This window comes from Chiloscyllium plagiosum, unplaced genomic scaffold, assembly GCF_037043375.1.
Source record: "Chiloscyllium plagiosum isolate Xiang-an unplaced genomic scaffold, Cpla_swu_hap1 HiC_scaffold_29, whole genome shotgun sequence".
In the NCBI taxonomy this organism is placed as follows: Eukaryota; Metazoa; Chordata; class Chondrichthyes; order Orectolobiformes; family Hemiscylliidae; genus Chiloscyllium; species Chiloscyllium plagiosum.
In genome coordinates this window covers 1360671-1379839 of record NW_028270167.1, presented here as the reverse complement: position 1 = coordinate 1379839, position 19169 = coordinate 1360671, and positions in this window count along the sequence as shown.

Genomic DNA, 19169 nt, shown 5'->3' with positions numbered 1-19169 from the left:
CATGCCCTGTCACTGACTATCACTCCCTGTCACTATCACTCCCTGTCACTATCACACTCTGTCTCTCCTACCATTCCCTGTCACTATCACTCCCTGTCACTCATTATTACTCTCTGTCACTATCAATCACTTTCACTCCCTGTCACAATCATTCCTTGTCACTATCACATCCTGCCATTCATTATCACTCCTTGTCACTATCACTCCCTGTCACTATCACTCTCTGTCGCTCCTACCATTCCCTGTCACTATCACTCTCTGTCACTCCTACCATTCCCTGTCACTATCACTCCCATTCACTGTCACTCTCTGTCACCATCATTACCTGTCACTATCACTCTCTGTCACTCACTATCACTCTCTGTCATGATCATTCCCTGTCACCATCACTCCCTGTCACTATCACTCCCTGTCACTATCAATGCCTATCACTCGCTGTCACCATCAGTTTCTGTCACAATCACACTCTGTCATTAATTATCACTCCCTGTCACTATCACTCCCTGTCACTATCAATGCCTATCACTCCCTGTCACTATCAGTTTCTGTCACAATCACACTCTGTCATTAATTATCACTCCCTGTCACTATCACTCCCTGTCACTATCACTCCCTCTCACAATAACTACCCTGGCACTCATGATCACTCTCTGTCACTATCTCTCTCTGTCACTCCCGGTCACTATCACTCTCTGTCACTATCACTCCCTGTCACTATCACTCTCTGTCGCTCCTACCATTCCCTGTCACTATCACTCCCATTCACTGTCACTCTCTGTCACCATCATTTCCTGTCACTATCACTCTCTGTCACTCCTACCATTCCCTGTCACTATCACTCCCATTCACTGTCACTCTCTGTCACCATCATTCCCTGTCACTATCACTCCCTGCCACTCCATCACTCACAAATACTCCATGTCACTCACTAACACACTCTGTCACTCACTATTACTCCCTGTCACTATTACTCCATGTCACTATCACGCTCTGTCACTATCATTCCCTGTCACAATCACTCCCTGTCACTCACTATCACCCTCTGTCACTATCACTCCCTATCACCATCACTCTTTGTCACTATCTTTCCCTGTCACTATCATTCTCTCTCACTCCCTGCAATTCACAATCACTCCTTGTCACTATCGCTGTCTGTCACTATAACTCTCTGTCACTATCACTGCTGTCACTCACTATCACTCTCAGTCAATATCTTTCCCTCTCACTATCATTCTCTATCACTCCCTGTCACTATCATTCCCTGTCACTATCACTCCCTGTCACTATCATTGTCTGTCACTATCACTCCTTGTCACTATCACGCTCTGTCACTCACTATCACTCTCTGTCACTATCTCTCCCTGTCACTAATCACTCTCTTTCACTCTCTGTCATGCACTATCACTACCGGACACTCCCTTTCACTCCCTGTCACTCAATATCACTCCCTGTCATTATCTCTGTCTTTCACTCCTGCTATTCACTAATACTCCTTGTCACGATCATCCTCTGTCACCATCATTCTCTGTTATTCACCATCACTCCTTGTCTCTATCACTCCCGTCACTATCACTCCCTTCACTCACTATTACTCCCAATCATTCAGAATCACTCCTTGTCTCTATCACTCTCTGGCGTTCATTATCAGTCCTTGTCACTATCACTCTCTGTCACTCCGCCACTCACTATTACTCCCTATCACTTACTAACACTCTCTGTTGCTCACTATAACTCCTTGTCAGTATTTTCACTGCTCACTATCACTCTCTGTCACTGTCATTCCTTGTCACCATCAATCCCTGTGACTGTCACTCTCTGTCACTATCATTCTCTGTCTCTATCACTCCCTGTCACTATCACTCACTTTCACTTCATCATTCACTATCATTCCCTGACACTATCACTCTCTGTCACTATCACTCTCTGTCTCTATCACTCCCTGTCACTATCACTCACTTTCACTTCGTCATTCACTATCATTCCCTGACACTATCACTCTCTGTCACTTCATCGCTCACTATTATTCCCTGTCACTCACTAACACTCTCCGTCATTCACTACTACACCCTATCATTATTACTCACTGCCACTATCACTCCTTGTCACTATCACTCCTTGTCACTATCACTCCCTGTCACTCACCACCACTCCCTGTCACTATCACTCTCTGTCACTATCACTCTCTGTCACTTTCAGTCACTATCACTCTCTGTCACTCCCGGTCACTATCACTCTCACTCTCTGTCACATTCACAATCACTCTCTGTCATTATCACTCTCTGTCACTATCTCTCTCCATCACAATCACTCTCTGTCACAATCACTGCCTGTCACTATAACTCTCTGTCACTCCTATCATTCCCTGTCACTATCACTCCCTGCCACTCCATCACTCACAAATACTCCATGTCACTCACTAACACACTCTGTCACTCACTATTACTTCCTCTCACTATTATACCATGTCACTATCACTCTCTGTCACTATCATTCTCTGTCACAATCACTCCCTGTCACTCACTATCACTACCTGTCACTATCACTCTCTGTCACTCAATATCACTCCCTGTCACTTTCACTCTTGGTCACTATCACTCCCTGTGACTCACTTTCACCCTCTGTCACTATCACCCTCCATCACTATCACTTCTTGTCACTATCACTCTCTGTCACTATCTTTCTCATCACTATCATTCTCTTTCACTCCCTGCCTTTCACAATCACTCCTTGTCACTATCACTCTCTGTCACTATCACTGCCTGTCACTCACTATCACTCTCTGTCACTACCACTCCCTGTCATCATCACTCTCTGTCATATCATTCCTTGTCACTATGACTGCCTGTCATTCACTATTACTCCCCGTTACTATCACTCCCTGTCACTATCACTCTCTGTCACTATCATTCCCTGTCACTATCATTGCCTGTCATTCAATATCACTCCCTGTCACTATCACTCCCTGTCACTATCATTCCCTGTCACTGTCACTCTCTGTCACTATCATTCCCTGTCACTATCACTGCCTGTCATTCACTATCACTCCCTGTCACTATCACTCCCTGTCACTATCACTCTCTGTCACTATCATTTCCTGTCACTATCACTCCCTGTCACTCACTACCACTCCCTATCACCATTGCTGCCTGTCACCATCATTCCCTGTTACTATCACTCACTCTCACTCTCTATTACTCCCTATCGCTATCATTGCCTGTCGCTATCACTCCGTCACTATCAATGCCTATCACTCATTGTCACTATCAGTTTCCGTCACAATCACACTCTGTCATTCATTATCGTGCCTTGTCATTATCACTCTCTGTCACGATAACTACCCTGTCACACATTATCACTCCCTGTCACTATCACTCACTGTTATTATCACTCCCTGTCACTATCAGTCTCTTTCACAATCACTTCCTGTGACTCACTATCACTCACTGTCACTATCACTCTCTGTCTCTCCTACCATACCTTGTAACAATCACTGCCTGTCACTATGAATCTCTGTCACTATTATTCCCTGTCACTCACTATCACTCTCTGTCACTATCAATCTCCGTCACTATCTTTCCCTGTCACTACCAATCTTTCACTCCCTGTCACAATCATTCTCTGTCACTATCACTCTCTGCTATTCTTTATCACTCCTTGTCACTATCACTCCCTGTCACTATCACTCTCTGTCACTATCACTCCCTGTCACTAATGATCACTCCCTGACACTATCACTGTTACTCTCTTTCACTCTCTGTCACTCTTTCCCTGTCATTATCACTCTCAGACCCTGCCATTCATTATCACTATTTGTCACTATCACTCCCTGTCACTATCACTCCCTGCTATTCACTATCACTCCCTGTCACTATCACTCCCTGTCACTCATGACCATTCCTTATCACTATCACTCCTGTCACTGTCACTCCCGTCACTATCACTTTATGTCAGTCACTATCACTCTCTGCTATTCACTATCACTCCCTGTCACTATCACGCTCTGTCACTATCACTCCCGTCACTCATTATCTTGCCTTGTCACTCTCATTCTATGTCACTATCACCCTCTTTCACTCCGTCACTCACTATCACTCCCTGTCACTATCACTCACTATCACCTTGTCACTCCGTATCCTTCACTATCGGTTCCTACAAGTCAAAATCTTGCTCCTTTTAAAACTTTTAAAAACCTCGTTTCTCTGTTTAAGTTCAAAAACACAAACTTTCATTGTTGCATACAGCCATACCCACCGAGTTCCAACAATGAGAATGTCCTGTCCAGTCACTATTTACACTGTCTCCAGGTCACAAGAGATTCACTGCAGCACTGACAGTGGAGAGAGACAAGAGCAGACTGCCCACAGCGTATCAACCACTGATTGGTCACACACTCCAGTTCAACATTCATTCAGAGTCACCAAGGGTCAGGAGCAGGAATCAGCTCGGATTCTGAATGAGAACCATCATCAGATCAAGACCAGCATCAGAGAGAGAAGTACAGAAGACTGATCTGAGAGAAAACCACACTGTCGTAGGGTCAGTGCTGAGGAAGCGTCGCACTGTCGGAGGGTCAGTGCTGAGGGAGCGTCGCACTGTCGGAGGGTCAGTGCTGAGGGAGCGTCGCACTGTCAGGGGGTCAGTGCTGAGGGAGCGTCGCACTGTCAGAGGGTCAGTGCTGAGGGAGCGCTGCAATGTTGGAGGGTCAGTACTGAGGGAGTGCTGCACTGTCACAGGGTCAATGCTGAGGGAGCGCCGCACTGTCGGAGGGCCAAAACTGAGGGAGATCCGCACTGTCAGAGGGTCAGTACTGAGGGAGCGCCGCACTGTCGGAGGGTCAGTACTGAGGGAGTGCTACACTGTCGGAGGGTCAGTGCTGAGGGAGCGCCGCAGTGTCGGAGGATCAGTGCTGAGGGAGGACCGCACTGTCGAAGGATCAGTGCTGAGGGAGTGCAGCACTGTCGGAGGGTCAGTGCTGAGGGAGCACCGCACTGTCGAAGGGTCAGTGCTGAGGGTTTGCCACACTGTCGGAGGGACAGAGCTGAGGGAGTGGACACTGTCGGAGGGTCAGTACTGAGGGAGTGGACACTATCAGAGGGTCAGTACTGAGGGAGTGCCGCACTGATGGGGGGGTCAGTGCTGAGGGAGTGATGCACTGTCGCAGGGTCAGTACTGAGGGAGCGCCGCACTGTCGGAGGGTCAGTACTGAGGGAGCGCCGCACTGTTGGAGGGTCAGTACTGAGGGAGTGCTGCACTGTCACACGGTCAGTGCTGAGGGAGTGCCACACTGTCGGAGGGTCAATGTTGAGGGAGTGCCGCACTGTCGGAGGGTTAGTACTGAGGGTTCGCTGCACTGTCGGAGGGTCAGTACTGAGGGAGTGCTACACTGTCAGAGGGTCAGTGCTGAGGGAGTGCCGCACTGTCAGAGGGTCAGTGCTGAGGGAGCGCCGCACTGTCAGAGGGTCAGTACTGAGGGAGCGCCGCAGTGTCAGAGGATCAGTGCTGAGGGAATGCCGCACTGTCGGAGGGTCAATGCTGAGGGAGTGCAGCACTGTCGGAGGGTCAGTGCTGAGGGAGCGCCGCAGTGTCGGAGGATCAGTGCTGAGGGAGTGCAGCACTGTCGGAGGATCAGTGCTGAGGGAGGACCGCACTGTCGAAGGATCAGTGCTGAGGGCGTGCAGCACTGTCAGAGGGTCAGTGCTGAGGGAGCGCCGCACTGTCAGAGGGTCAGTACTGAGGGAGCGCCGCAGTGTCAGAGGATCAGTGCTGAGGGAGTGCAGCACTGTCGGAGGATCAGTGCTGAGGGAGTGCAGCACTGTCGGAGGGTCAGTGCTGAGGGAGCGCCGCAGTGTCGGAGGATCAGTGCTGAGGGAGGACCGCACTGTCAAAGGATCAGTGCTGAGGGAGTGCAGCACTGTCAGAGGGTCAGTGCTGAGGGAGCGCCGCACTGTCGGAGGGTCAGTGCTGAGGGAATGCCGCACTGTCGGAGGGTCAGTGCTGAGGGAGTGCAGCACTGTCGGAGGGTCAGTGCTGAGGGAGCGCCGCACTGTCGGAGGGACAAAACTGAGGGAGTGGACACTGTTGGAGGGTCAGCACTGAGGGAGTGGACACTGTCGGAGGGTCAGTACTGAGGGAGTGCCGCACTGTTGGAGGGTCAGTACTGAGGGAGCGCCGCACTGTTGGAGGGTCAGTACTGAGGGAGTGCCACATTGTCGGAGGGTCAATGCTGAGGGAGTGCCGCACTGTCGGAGGGTTAGTACTGAGGGAGCACCGCACTGTCGGAGGGTCACTACTGAGGGGGTGCTACACTGTCGAAGGGTCCGTGCTGAGGGAGTGCCGCACTGTCAGAGGGTCAGTGCTGAGGGCGTGCTCCACTGTCGGAAGGTCAGTGCTGAGGGAGTGCCACACTGTCGAAGGGTCAGTGCTGAGGGTTTGCCGCACTGTCGGAGGGATAGAGCAGAGGGAATGGAGACTGTCGGAGGGTCAGTACTGAGGGAGTGCTACACTGTCAGAGGGTCAGTGCTGAGGGAGCGCCGCACTGTCAGAGGGTCAGTACTGAGGGAGCGCCGCACTGTCGGAGGGTCAGTACTGAGGGAGTGCTACACTGTCAGAGGGTCAGTGCTGAGGGAGCGCCGCACTGTCAGAGGGTCAGTACTGAGGGAGCGCCGCACTGTCGGAGGGTCAGTACTGAGGGAATGCCGCATTGTCGGAGGGTCAGTGCTGAGTGAGTGCAGCACTGTCGAAGGGTCAGTGCTGAGGGAGTGCCGCACTGTCGGAGGGTCAGTGCTGAGGGTTTGCCGCACTGTCGGAGGGACAGTGCTGAGGGAGCACCGCACTGTCGGAGGGTCAGTACTGAGGGAGTGGACACTGTCAGAGGGTTAGTACTGAGGGAGTGCCGCACTGTTGGAGGTTCAGTGCTGAGGGAGTGCTGCACTGTCGCAGGGTCAGTACTGAGGGAGTGCCACACTGTCGGAGGGTCAGTACTGAGGGAGCGCCGCACTGTTGGAGGGTCAGTACTGATGGAGTGCTGCACTGTCGCATGGTCAGTACTGAGTGAGCGCCGCACTGTCGGAGGGTCAGTACTGAGGGAGTGCTACACTGTCGGAGGGTCAGTGCTGAGGGAGTGCCGCACTGTCAGAGGGTCAGTGCTGAGGGAGTGCCGCACTGTCAGAGGGTCAGTGCTGAGGGAGTGCTACACTGTCGGAGGGTTCGTGCTGAGGGAGTGCTACACTGTCGGAGGGTCCGTGCTGAGGGAGTGCTGCATTGTCGGAGGGTCAGTACTGTGTTTTTCCAACAATCAACAATAGATTTATAGTTGACATTAAACATTTACTCTTAATTCCAGATATTTATTGAATTCAAATTCCACCATCTGCCATGGCAGGATTTGAACCCGGATTCCCAGAACATTACCTGGGTCTCAGTCCAGTGATAATACCATTCAGCCATTACCCCCCCCCCCCCCCCCATAAAATGGAATGAAATGACTATACTTGGGAAAGTATTTCATTTGGAAATTGTTTTCTGAAGTCCTGAGGGAGCCAGAAGGTTCTTTGTGAATACGAGCATCTCTGCAGAGACTCCCTTCACTGGATTTGGCCGTTACCTGCTTTTCAAAGGAAGGGAATTCTTCTCGTTCTGAAGTGGAGAAACAAGATTGTGGACTGACACCTTGACAAAGAATGTTAAATAATATTGTCTCAAGTGTAGAGCATTTTGTGTACTGAATAAATTCTATTAAAATCTCAACATTTTGGCTAAATTATGAGGAGGCGCAGAGTGCCGGGTGCAGTTTATACAGTAACCATGATGTGAGAATATCTAAAACTATGTGGACAAAGAGGAATTGAAGAAAGAGTTGGCAGCCTGTACTCAATGATACCAACAGTCTCTGGGAGCCCAAGTTATTCAACTTCAGTTCCTCGTCACCACTGGTTACCAGAGAAACTCTGAGTAAAGAAGAGTTCGCTCCTGGTCATGTCTGGACTTGTCCACACAGGAGTCCACAAAACCCATAATTTAATCTTAAATACATTGATGGGAATCAGTTTAACCCATTCACTGACAGCAGCTGGGCTGTGCGGAGTGAGCAATATGCATTGTGTACATTCTTACAATCAATGTCAAGCATTGGTTTACGATAGATTCTGTAGCAATATTCTGCCCTCAACTGTAATCCGTCAAACATCGGTTCACCTTATGGCCATTCCTCCTGTCTCTGTAAAGGCACCTTGCTGCCCACAAAGTGGCTGCATATTTCTCCAGAGGCCAGCCCTGAGCTGCTGAGAAACACACTCCTCTGGATTCCATTCATTCTGGCTATGAACAAGTCAGAGACTGGTCACAGGTTAAATGACACTGCAGTACAGCTCAATTCAGATTTTAATCAAATGGTCTCAGGTCAACCTGTATTGTTGAAACCAGCACCAGGAATCTCTGTTGCTGGAGAATGGGAACTGATCTCTTTAACAAGTTCAAGAAGGGACCTGGAGCTGAGAAGGCTCTGTTAAGGGCAACTGGAACTTATGAAAGATTATTAACTCTTTGTTGTTCCAAGTATAATGTGAGTAATCCAGAAGTTTCCTTCTTGTTATAAAAACAATGCCACATTGGTGGCACAGTGGCTCAGTGGTTAGCACTGCTGTCTCACAGCGCCAGGGACCCAGGTTCAATTCCTGTCTCAGGTGACTGTGTGGAGTTTGCACATTCGCCCTGTGTCTTTGTGGGTTTCCTCCTGCAATCCAAAGATGTGCAGGTCAGGTGAACTGGCCAAATTACCCAGAGTGTTCAGGGATGTGTAGGTTAGGTGCATTAGTCAGGGGAAATGTCAGGGAATGGGTCGGGGTAAGTTACTCTTTGGAGGGTTGGTGTGGACTTGTTGGGCTGAAGGGCCTGTGTCCACACTGTAGGGATTCTATGATGGATAAAGCTCTTAAACTAATGACACTGTCTTGAATCTTATTTCATTCCAGCCTCACTTCATCAGGAAATGCTTCTTTCCACAGAAGGTTGGAAACAGGAATTTAAACAAACTTTCTGCACTTTTCATCCAGAGTTAGCAACAAGCTCTCAGACGTGGTACAGGACAGGGTTAGATACAGAGTAAAGCTCCCTCGACACTGTCCCCCATCAAACATTCCCCAGGCAGGGACAGCACAGGGTCAGGTACAGAATACAAGCTCCTTCTATTCTCTTAAAGTGAAAGTAAAGCTCTCTGTACCTTTGTAGACTGAATGTAAAACCTTCTCTACTCTTACAAACCAAAGGTAAAGCTCTCTCTACTCTTTTAAACTCAACATAAACTGAAAATAAAGTATCCTCCACAATCATTTCCAGGACAGGGACAGCACGGGATTAGATATGGAATAAAGCTTCCTCTTTGTCAATCGCCTTTCGTATCTTTTAGCTCAATGAGATTTCCTCTCATTCTTCGATAATTCAGGGAATCAATAGCTGCTAATGGGTGTGATCAGTAGCAGACAATGGGTTGTGTGTGATAGCAAACCAGGTGATGGCAAGGCCTGGTGTGTGGGGGTTAGGGGTCAGGACATGGCAGAAGGTGCCTCAAGTCCTAACATTGTTGAGCTTGATATTATGTCGAGAGGGCTGCAGGGTTCCCAAGCAGAAAATGAGTTCTTGTTCTTCCAGCTTGCATGGAACACTGCAGCAAACCTGGGACAGAGATGTTGGCCAGGGGACAGGGTGGGGTGTTACAGTGGCAGGTAATGGGAAGCTGGTCTTTTTTGTGGCAGAACGTGGGTGTTCTGCAAAGCGGTCACCCAGTCTATGCTTCATTTCCCTCAATGTAGAGGAGATCCCGTTGTGAGCAGCAAATGCAGTTGACTAGATTCTGTGAATGGAAGGTAAAGCGCTACTTCACCTGGAAGGTGTGTCTGGGCCCTTGGATACGGAGGAAGGTGGAGGCAAACAGACAGGTGTTACACCTTCAGCGGTTGCAGAGGAAGGTACTGACTGGATGGGTGGGGGAGGTGGGGTGGAGATTGGGAGTGAAGGATGAGTGGACCAGGGTGTCCTGGAGGAAACTGTCCTTGTGGAAGGCAGACAAAGGAGGGAAGGGGAAGGGGAAGGGGAAGGGGAAGGGGAAGGGGAAGGGGAAGGGGAAGGGGACTGTGTGTCTGATGGTGGCATCTCACTGGAGGTCACAGGAATGGTGCTGATGATCTTCTGGACATGGATGCTGGTGGGATGGTAGGTAAAGAAAAGGGGAACCCTATCACTGTTGTAAGAGGGGGAAAAAAAAGGGTGAGGCAGACATGTAGGAGATGGGTCAGACCCAGCTGAGGGCCCTGTCAACCATAGTGCTGGGGAATCTTTGGATGAGGGAGAATGTGGTCACTTCAGAGGCTCCCATGTCGAAATTGGCCTCATCAGAACAAATGTGACCGAGACGAAAGAACTGAGAGAATAGAATGGAGTCTTTACAGGAAGCAAGGTGCAAGGACGTATAGTCCAGGTAGCTATGGGAGTCAGTGGGTTTATACTGGATATTAGTAGCCTTTCTATCCCTAGAAAAAGAAACATTTCAGCAAGGGGAAGGGAGGATCAAAGATGGACCAGGTATCGGTGAGAGCAGAGTGGAAATTGGAAGTAAAATAGATAAATTATTAAACTATAGATAAATATGGTGACAGAGGGAAGCAGAACCAATGATGGTTGTGGGTGAGGACCAGAGTGGAACAGGTTCCAGTCCTACTCTTGATGGAATGGTGTGCGTGTGCAGTTAAGGGAGGTTGAGAGAACAGGGGGAGCTGCTGTTGATGTATTGATAATGCTAAAGATCAATTCCAGCTGCTGATAATTCGATTCTGGTTAGAGATTTGAGATGACATTCTGCCCAATTTCCTTGTTCTGTGTGTCAATTAGGCCACACACTTCCATGGTATTTACCTGCTGCAAAAACAGGTTTTAACTGAATTGTTTTGCTCGGCTTCCGTTAGTCAGGAGCTGTGATCTGAGGTAACCAAATGAGACCTGTTCAGACTTGCTCGAAATACCTCTGTTACTCGGGTGGCTCAAAGTCCAACAAACCTATTGCCTCTATCTGCAAACAAATCTCTGGGAGTAATTTTGTTCTCACTTTTGAAATGGGCTTTTTTAAAACTAATTCCCTGGGCATTGTCCCAAGCTGCTTGGTTTAATCTGACCTCAGACAAACTAACACAAGAGCAGGACACCCTGAGTGTCCTTCCTGGTTCCACTCAGTTTGAAAACCTAGAACACAGCAAGTGGTGACAGCTCTCAGATGTGAGATGAGCATCAGAGAATTCCCGATGACTATCCACAGGTTCACGCATGGGGACTGCAATAGACCAGTTCAATCTTTACATTTCACTCCAATTTCAAATACAAATCAGGGAGACACTACCAGAGTCAGTACAGCCAGGACATTAGCGGCCTAATACTGAGGGCGTGCCGCACTGTCGGAGGGTCAGTGCTGTGTGAGCGCCGCACTATCGGAGGGTCAGTGCTGAGGGAGTGCCGCACTGTCGGAGGGTCAGTGCTGAGGGAGTGCCGCATTGTCGGAGGGTCAGTGCTGAGGGAGCGCCACACTGTCGGAGGGTCAGTACTGAGGGAGTGCAGCACTGTCAGAGGGTCAGTACTGAGGGAGTGCAGCACTGTCAGAGGGTCAGTACTGAGGGAGTGCCGCACTGTCAGAGGGTCAGTACTGAGGGAGTGCCGCACTGTCGGAGGGTCAGTGCTGAGGGAGTGCCGCACTATCGGAGGGTCAGTGCTGAGGGAGTGCTGCACTGTCGGAGGGTCAGTGCTGTGTGAGCGCCGCACTATCGGAGGGTCAGTGCTGAGGGAGTGCCGCACTGTTGGAGGGTCAGTGCTGAGGGAGCGCCACATTGTCGGAGGGTCAGTACTGAGTGAGTGCCGCGCTGTCAGAGGGTCAGTACTGAGGGAGTGCCGCACTGTCGGAGGGTCAGTGCTGAGGGAGTGCCGCACTGTAGGAGGATCAGTGCTGAGGGAGTGCCGCACTGTTGGAGGGTCAGTGCTGAGGGAGCGCCACACTGTCAGAGGGTCAGTGCTGAGGGAGTGCCACACTGTCAGAGGGTCAGTGTTGAGGGAGCGCCACACTATTGGAGGGTCAATGCTGAGGGAGTGCCATGCTGTTGGAGGGTCAGTGCTGAGGGAGCGCCGCACTATTGGAGGGTGAGTGTTGAGGGAGTGCCGTGCTGTTGGAGGGTCAGTGCTGAGGGAGTGCCGCACTGTTGGAGGGTCAGTGCTGAGGGAGCGCCGCACTGTTGGAGGGTCAGTGCTGAGGGAGCGCCGCACTGTTGGAGGGTCAGTGCTGAGGGAGTGCCACACTGTCGAAGGGTGAGTGCTGAGGGAGTGCTGGCTGTTGGACAGATGAAACACTTAAATGAAGACTATGTTTGCTATACACTGGACAGGAAATATTCTGTGACACTATCTGAAAGAAGAGAAATGAATTATCATGTGTCCTGGTCAATATCTATCTTTCAATCAATATCATTTAAAGTAAATTATCGGGTCATTTATTCATTTGTTATTCGTGGAACCTTTTTTTGGACTTAGTAAGTTTGTCGATGACATGAAGGTTGGTGGAGTGGTGGACAGTGTGGAGGGCTGTTGTAGGTTACAACGGGACATCGACAGGATGCAGAGCTGGGCTGATATGTGGCAGATGGAGTTCAACCTGGAAAAGTGTGAAGTGATTCATTTTAGAAGATCGAACTAGAATGCAGAATACAGTGTTAAAGGCAGGGTTCTTGGCAGTGTGGAGGAACAGAGGGATCTTGGGGTCCACGTCCATAGATTCCTCTAAGTTGCCACTCAAGTTGAGAGTGTTGTTAAGAAGGTGTATGGCAAGAACAGGAAGGCAGATTACTACCTCAATGGAGTCAATTTAGGTAAAGGGGCAGTACAAAGAGATCTGGGTGTTCTTGTACACCAGTCAATGAAGGTAAGCATGCAGGTACAGCAGGTAGTGAAGAAGGCTATTAGCATGCTGGCCTTCATAACAAGAGGGATTGAGTATAGATGCAAAGAGGTTCTTCTGCAGCTGTACAGGGCCCTGGTGAAACCACACCTGGAGTACTGTGTACAGTTCTGGTCTCCAAATTTGAGGAAAGACATTCTGGCTATTGAGGGAGTGCAGCGTAGGTTTACGAGGTTAATTCCTGGAATGGCGGGACTACCTTACGCTGAAAGACTGGAGCGACTGGGCTTGTATACCCTTGAGTTTAGAAGACTGAGAGGGGATCTGATTGAGACATATAAAATTATTAAAGGGTTGGACACTCTGGAGGCAGGAAACATGTTTCTGTTGATGGGTGAGTCCTGAACCAGAGGACACAGCTTAAAAATACAGGGTAGACCATTTAGGACAGAGATGAGGAGAAACTTCTTCACCCAGAGAGTGGTGGCTGTGTGGAATGCTCTGCCCCAGAGGGCAGTGGAGGCCCAGTCTCTGGATTCATTTAAGAAAGAGTTGGATAGAGCTCTCAAGGATAGTGGAATTAAGGGTTATGGAGATAAGGCAGGAACAGGATACTGATTAAAGATGATCAGCCATGATCATATTGAATGGTGGTGCAGACTCGAAGGGCAGAATGGCCTACTCTTGCACCTATTGTCTATTGTCTATTGTCTATTGTCTATTGTCTATTGTGTTGGCTTTCATTACCGGGGGATTGAGTTTAAAAGCCGCGAGTTTATGTTGCACCTCCATTGAGCCCCGGTTAGACCACAACTGGAATGTTGTGTTCAGTTCTGGTCGCCTCATTATAGGAAGGATGTGGAAGCTTTAGAGAGGGTGCAGAGGAGATTTACCAGGATGCTGCCTGGACTGGAGGGCATGTCTTATGAAGAGAGGTTGAGGGAGCTAGGGCTTTTCACATTGGAGTGAAGAAGGATGAGAGGTGACTTGATAGAGGTGTACAAGATGATGAAAGGCATAGATAGAGTGGTTGGCAAGAAACTTTTTCCCAGGGCAGAAATGGCTATCACAAGGGGGCATAATTATATGGTGATTAGAGGAAGGTTTAGGGAAGATGTCAGAGGTTGGTTATTTACACAGAGAGTGGTGGGTGTGCGGAATGCTCTGCGAGTGATGGTGGTAGAGTTAGAGACATTAGGGACATTTAACCGACTCTTGCATAGGCACATGGATGATAGCGCAATGAAGGGGATGGAGGTTAGTCTGATGTTAGAGTAGGATAAAAGTTTAGCACAACAGAGGGCTGAAGGGCCTGTACTGTGCTGTACTGTTCTAGGTTCAACGACTGTGATTCAGAAATACTTCATTGGGTGTGAAATGCTTTGTGTCATTTGAGCGTATGAAGGCTGCCATGTAAATGCAGGACCTTATCTCACATTTCAGCATTTGTTAAAAATCACACAACACCAGATTATAGTCCAACAGGTTTAATTGGAAGCACTAGCTTTTGGAGCGACGCTCCTTCATCAGGTGGATGACAAAGATTGGGGACAATCTTTCATCCTCACTAACACTCAACACTGGAGTACCCCAGGGGTGCGTACTCAGCCCTGACTGTACTCACTGTATACCCATGACTGCATCGCCAAATACTAGACTAATGCCATTTACAAGTTCGCTGATGACACCACCATAGTCGGTCAAATCTCAGATGGTGATGAAATAGACTACAGGCAGGAGGTGGAAGACCTGGAAAAATGGTGTACTGAGAACAGCCTAGCTTTCAATGCTGGCAAAACCAAGGAACACATTATTGACTTTCGACGGGGTGTTACTCATGCTCCCCTACACATTAACAGCACAGAAGTGGAACGAATGGAGATTGTCAAGCTCCTGGGAGTGGGTCATCTACAACTTTCTTGGACTCTTCATGTGGATGCACTGATTACAAAGGCCCAACAATGTCTCTTCGTCCTCAGACAGCTGAGGACATTTGGCATGACGGCGAATACCCTTTCCAACCTTTATAGGTGTGCCATCGAGAGCATTCTGTCTGGATGTATCACTATCTGATATGGCAACTGTACCATTCAAGATTGGAGACAGTGGTGAACTCGGCCTGGACAATCACAAAGGCCAATCTATAGAATCCATCTACCAGGCCTACTGTCAAGGAAAGACCACCAGCATTCTCAAAGATCCATCCCACCTTGGCAATGTTTTCCTACAATCTCTACCATCGGGGAGAAGGTACAGAAGCTGAACACACACACACCAGCCGGTTTCAAAACAGTTTCTACCGTACTGTTGTTAGAACACTGAATGGACTCACAAATTCTTAACATTCACCTGTATCTGTGTTTTTTGTTTTTGTTGCTGTTTACCTATTATTTACTTACCTATGCTATTTAACTCTGTGATCTACCTGTATTGCTCACAAGACAAAGCTTTTCACTGTGCCTTGGTACACATGACAATAAATTCAATCCAATTCAATTCAAAATCCAAATAAACCTGTTGGACTGTAACCTGGTGTTGTGTGATTTCTAACTTTCTCCACTCCAGTCTAACACCGGCACCATCATTTCGGGGTGGGGGGGGGGGGGGGGAGGTTGCAGGCAGTGAGCACATTGAATGAAAATTGATGAGAAGCAGCAGTAAGACTGAAACACCAAGGTCTAACCAGCAGTGAATCCTCGGCATCTTCAGCAGAATTTACTGAACATCTCACCAGGTGCTCGCACCAATTCCTGAGGCTGAAAATGAGAGACAATTTCTCACTGCCCTCCAGTGGAACATTCCAGAACTGCATGATTAACCTGCCCCTCCAATGACCCTGTTCTTGAGTTCTGAATTTCACCTTTAATTTTTAAAATAACTTTATCATCACAGACCTTTGAGCCACTTGTTGATCTCTGGTCAGGGAGCAGTAAATCAGTGACTGGACTAATGTGGAAAAAGCACCAGGAGGGAAGCATGTGGTGAGAAGTCATATGACACCAGGTTATAGTTCAACAGGTTTATTTGAAATCATAAGCTTTCGGAGCGCTGCCCCTTTGTCAGGTAACTGTAACCTGGTGTCGTGTGATCTCTGACCCTATCCACCCCAGTCCATGCCAGGCCAGCACCTCCATGTCATGGATGAGATGTGTCCAAGTTACTGAAGGAAGATTGTCAATTACCTCCAGTCTTCCATGAACTCAGTAGTTTTGCTACAGGACTGGAAAATAGCAAACATTAAACCTTTCTTAAAAAACAGAGTGAAGATACACCCAATAGGTCTGCCAGTGGCAGGGCAGTTTCTAGAAATTATGATTCAGGGCAAAATTAATAGTCACTTGGTGGAAATATTGTGAACAAAGACTCAAGGACTCTGACAGAAGAAACAATGGAGACATGAGGAAAAATGTTTTTTGAACGCAGCGAGGTATTTTGGGTTTGCAAAGTAATCTCTGAAAATGTAGCAGAGGCAAGTTTAATCTAGGCTTTCCAGAGGGAATTAGACAATTATCTGAAAAGAATGAATATACAGAGATACATGAATGGGGAGTGAAGGTGATGAATTATTCTTTCAGAGTAGCAGCATGGACATACGCTCAATGATCTTCTCCTGCACTGTGACAATTCTGTGATGAAGTTTTTATCTGTCTGTACATCTTCCTTCTCGCTCATGATCTTGCTCCTTCTCTATCTCATTTCATTTCTCCATCTGCCTCTATATTTTTTTCTCTCCATCTCACACACTCTAACTTTACTTTATTCCATCTTACTCTATCTCTCTGTATCTCGATCTTTCTCTCTCACACTCTGTCTAATCTTTAGCTGCTCTCCCTGGACAGAATATGAGCTGCTCTTTCTGTCTTGTGTCCATTCCAGTGATTTATGAATGTTCATAAATGGAAGTAAGTGACTGTGCTCATCTCAAATCCATTGCCTTTGAGCCACCAGACCTTGGGTTGCCTTCACTTCTGTCTTATTGTTGTCGGCAGCTGATACCGTTCCTTTATTACAATAACCCAAGGTACTTTACAAGAGCATTGGATACTGAGCTAGAAAAGGAATTTGTACAGGTGACCAAAAGAAAGGGTTCTAAACAATGTCTTTAAGAAGCAAGGGGGAAGAGAGTGAAGTGGTGGGGTGAGGGAGGGAATTCCAGAGCTAGGGGCCAGCTGAAGACACGGCCATCTACAAGGAGCAGTGAAGAACACCTCCTGGGCTGGGAACCCCGCTCTTTACCTTGTGAGATATTGTGTTATAGGCTTTCTTTATTAACTTACTCATCAGCTATAATAATATTGGGTTGTTGTTCATTCATAAGCCTTTACTAACCTGTTATTTACTACACTATTGTATTTATTCATTCATTCGTAAAACCACAGTTCTGTAGCATATTTTACTATCCAAATTTAAAATAACCCTCTCTAATCAAAACAATCTTTTCAAACCCATTACTGTATTTTCAGACTTTATTAGCCCTTGCTCCAAACAGGGTATACCTCCGGATAAGTGTAGCAGACAGAAAAATACCATTCCCATCAGGTCTCCACAAAACATTACAATATTAATCAGACCTTATCAACAATCTCCTAGACCTGGTTAGATTCCCCAATTTGTAAGTACCTGTTAAATACCTTTTAACTGGGCCATTATCCCTTTAAGAAATTATGTGGAGGAGCTGATGTTGGACTGGGGTGGACAAAGTTAAAAATCACACAACACCAGGTTATAGTCCAACAGGTTTAATTGGAAGCACACTAGCTTTCGGAGCGACGCTCCTTCATCAGGTGATTGTGAATCAGGATCATAAGTCACAGAATTTATAGCAAAATAATTACAGTGTCATGCAACTGAAACGATACATTGAACAAACCTAGATTGCTATTAAGTCTTTCATCTTTTAGAATGGGTTGCAGCTTTTGGTTCATTAATATATAAATCTCAGAACTTCTTTCAAGTCACATTCTCGAGATAACTTAAGGTTTTATTTTAAAAAGTGACATCTCAGCTCAAACAACACATTAAGGGTGTGAGGTTAGAGTCTGTAGTATCCCAACCTTGAGTCTGACTGGTTCTATTTCCAAAGTGGAGTTTACAAAATATTATATGGATTGACCGCCTGCAGGTTCTATATTTTTGAGCAAAATCGAATGTATCTGCAAATACAAATTCACCGCAGAGAGTCTGTGTGTGCATGTGACAGGGCATGTGTGTCTGTCACAAACCCTCATCACAATTACTTCTCATCACCTCAGGAGCTCTCAGCACAGTAAGATCCCACAAACAGCAAAGTGAAAATGAGCAAATCATCTGTTTTAAATGATGTTAATTGGGGGATAAACCCAGGGTGTGGACATTTGCTCTGGGAAACAGCACTTGGTAATTTCACATCTGGAGGAGACTTTGGTGAGTGGATTCATTCAAAGATTCCAATTTGGTTTCTTTGCCAAGGCCAACTGTGAGCTGTTTCAGTACCTTGGAAAGGAGTTCCTGATTCAATCCATCCTCTGCCATGGTTAAGGGGTAAATGAAGGATTAATAATGGGTGGGATATATTGGAGATGCAGGGATAGGGGTTGGAGGTGAGTGGGGAGGTTGATGTGGGGGATGGATTTGAGGTGGACAGCAGGGTTGGAGATGAATGGCTTGGGGAAGTGTGGTGGAGGCAGATGGGAGTGGGTGGTATCCAATTGGAGGGGAACAATCTCATAGTCTGGCAACAATGGGCAGAAAGGTCATTCTGAGCTGCCAGTGTGGGCTATAATCTCCATTGGGGTGGTGGAGGGTTGTAATTGGAGATTCCTCATTCCCAAACTGGATTGGAGGAAAGCTAAGCCTTCTGCTTTCTCTGTGATCCTCAGTGTCTGACATTGTCGTAGAGCTTCCCAAATAGGATGGGTGTCTCATGGTAGGTAATTGATTTGGAGAGGAAGTTCACTCAGTGACTGAGATAAATGTTGTGTGAATCTATTTAAGAATGAGTCTTTTCCACGAGGTGTAGTTAGTGATGGGATTCAGGTTAATGGCCTGATGATTAGGTAAATCCACATGTTGCTGTGGTGTTCTCTCCTAATTGTAGATAAGTCAGCCTTTAATTAGATTGGGCTGGGGAGGAGGGGCACTGCTGCACTGAAGTTATCACTGAGATCGCAGGGGACTTGTCATCTAATACTAGTGTCTTGAAGCCTGAGTCTTGCCTGCTCCAGAGGTGCTCTGCATGGGTGGGGGATTAAAAAAACTAAATCTGAGA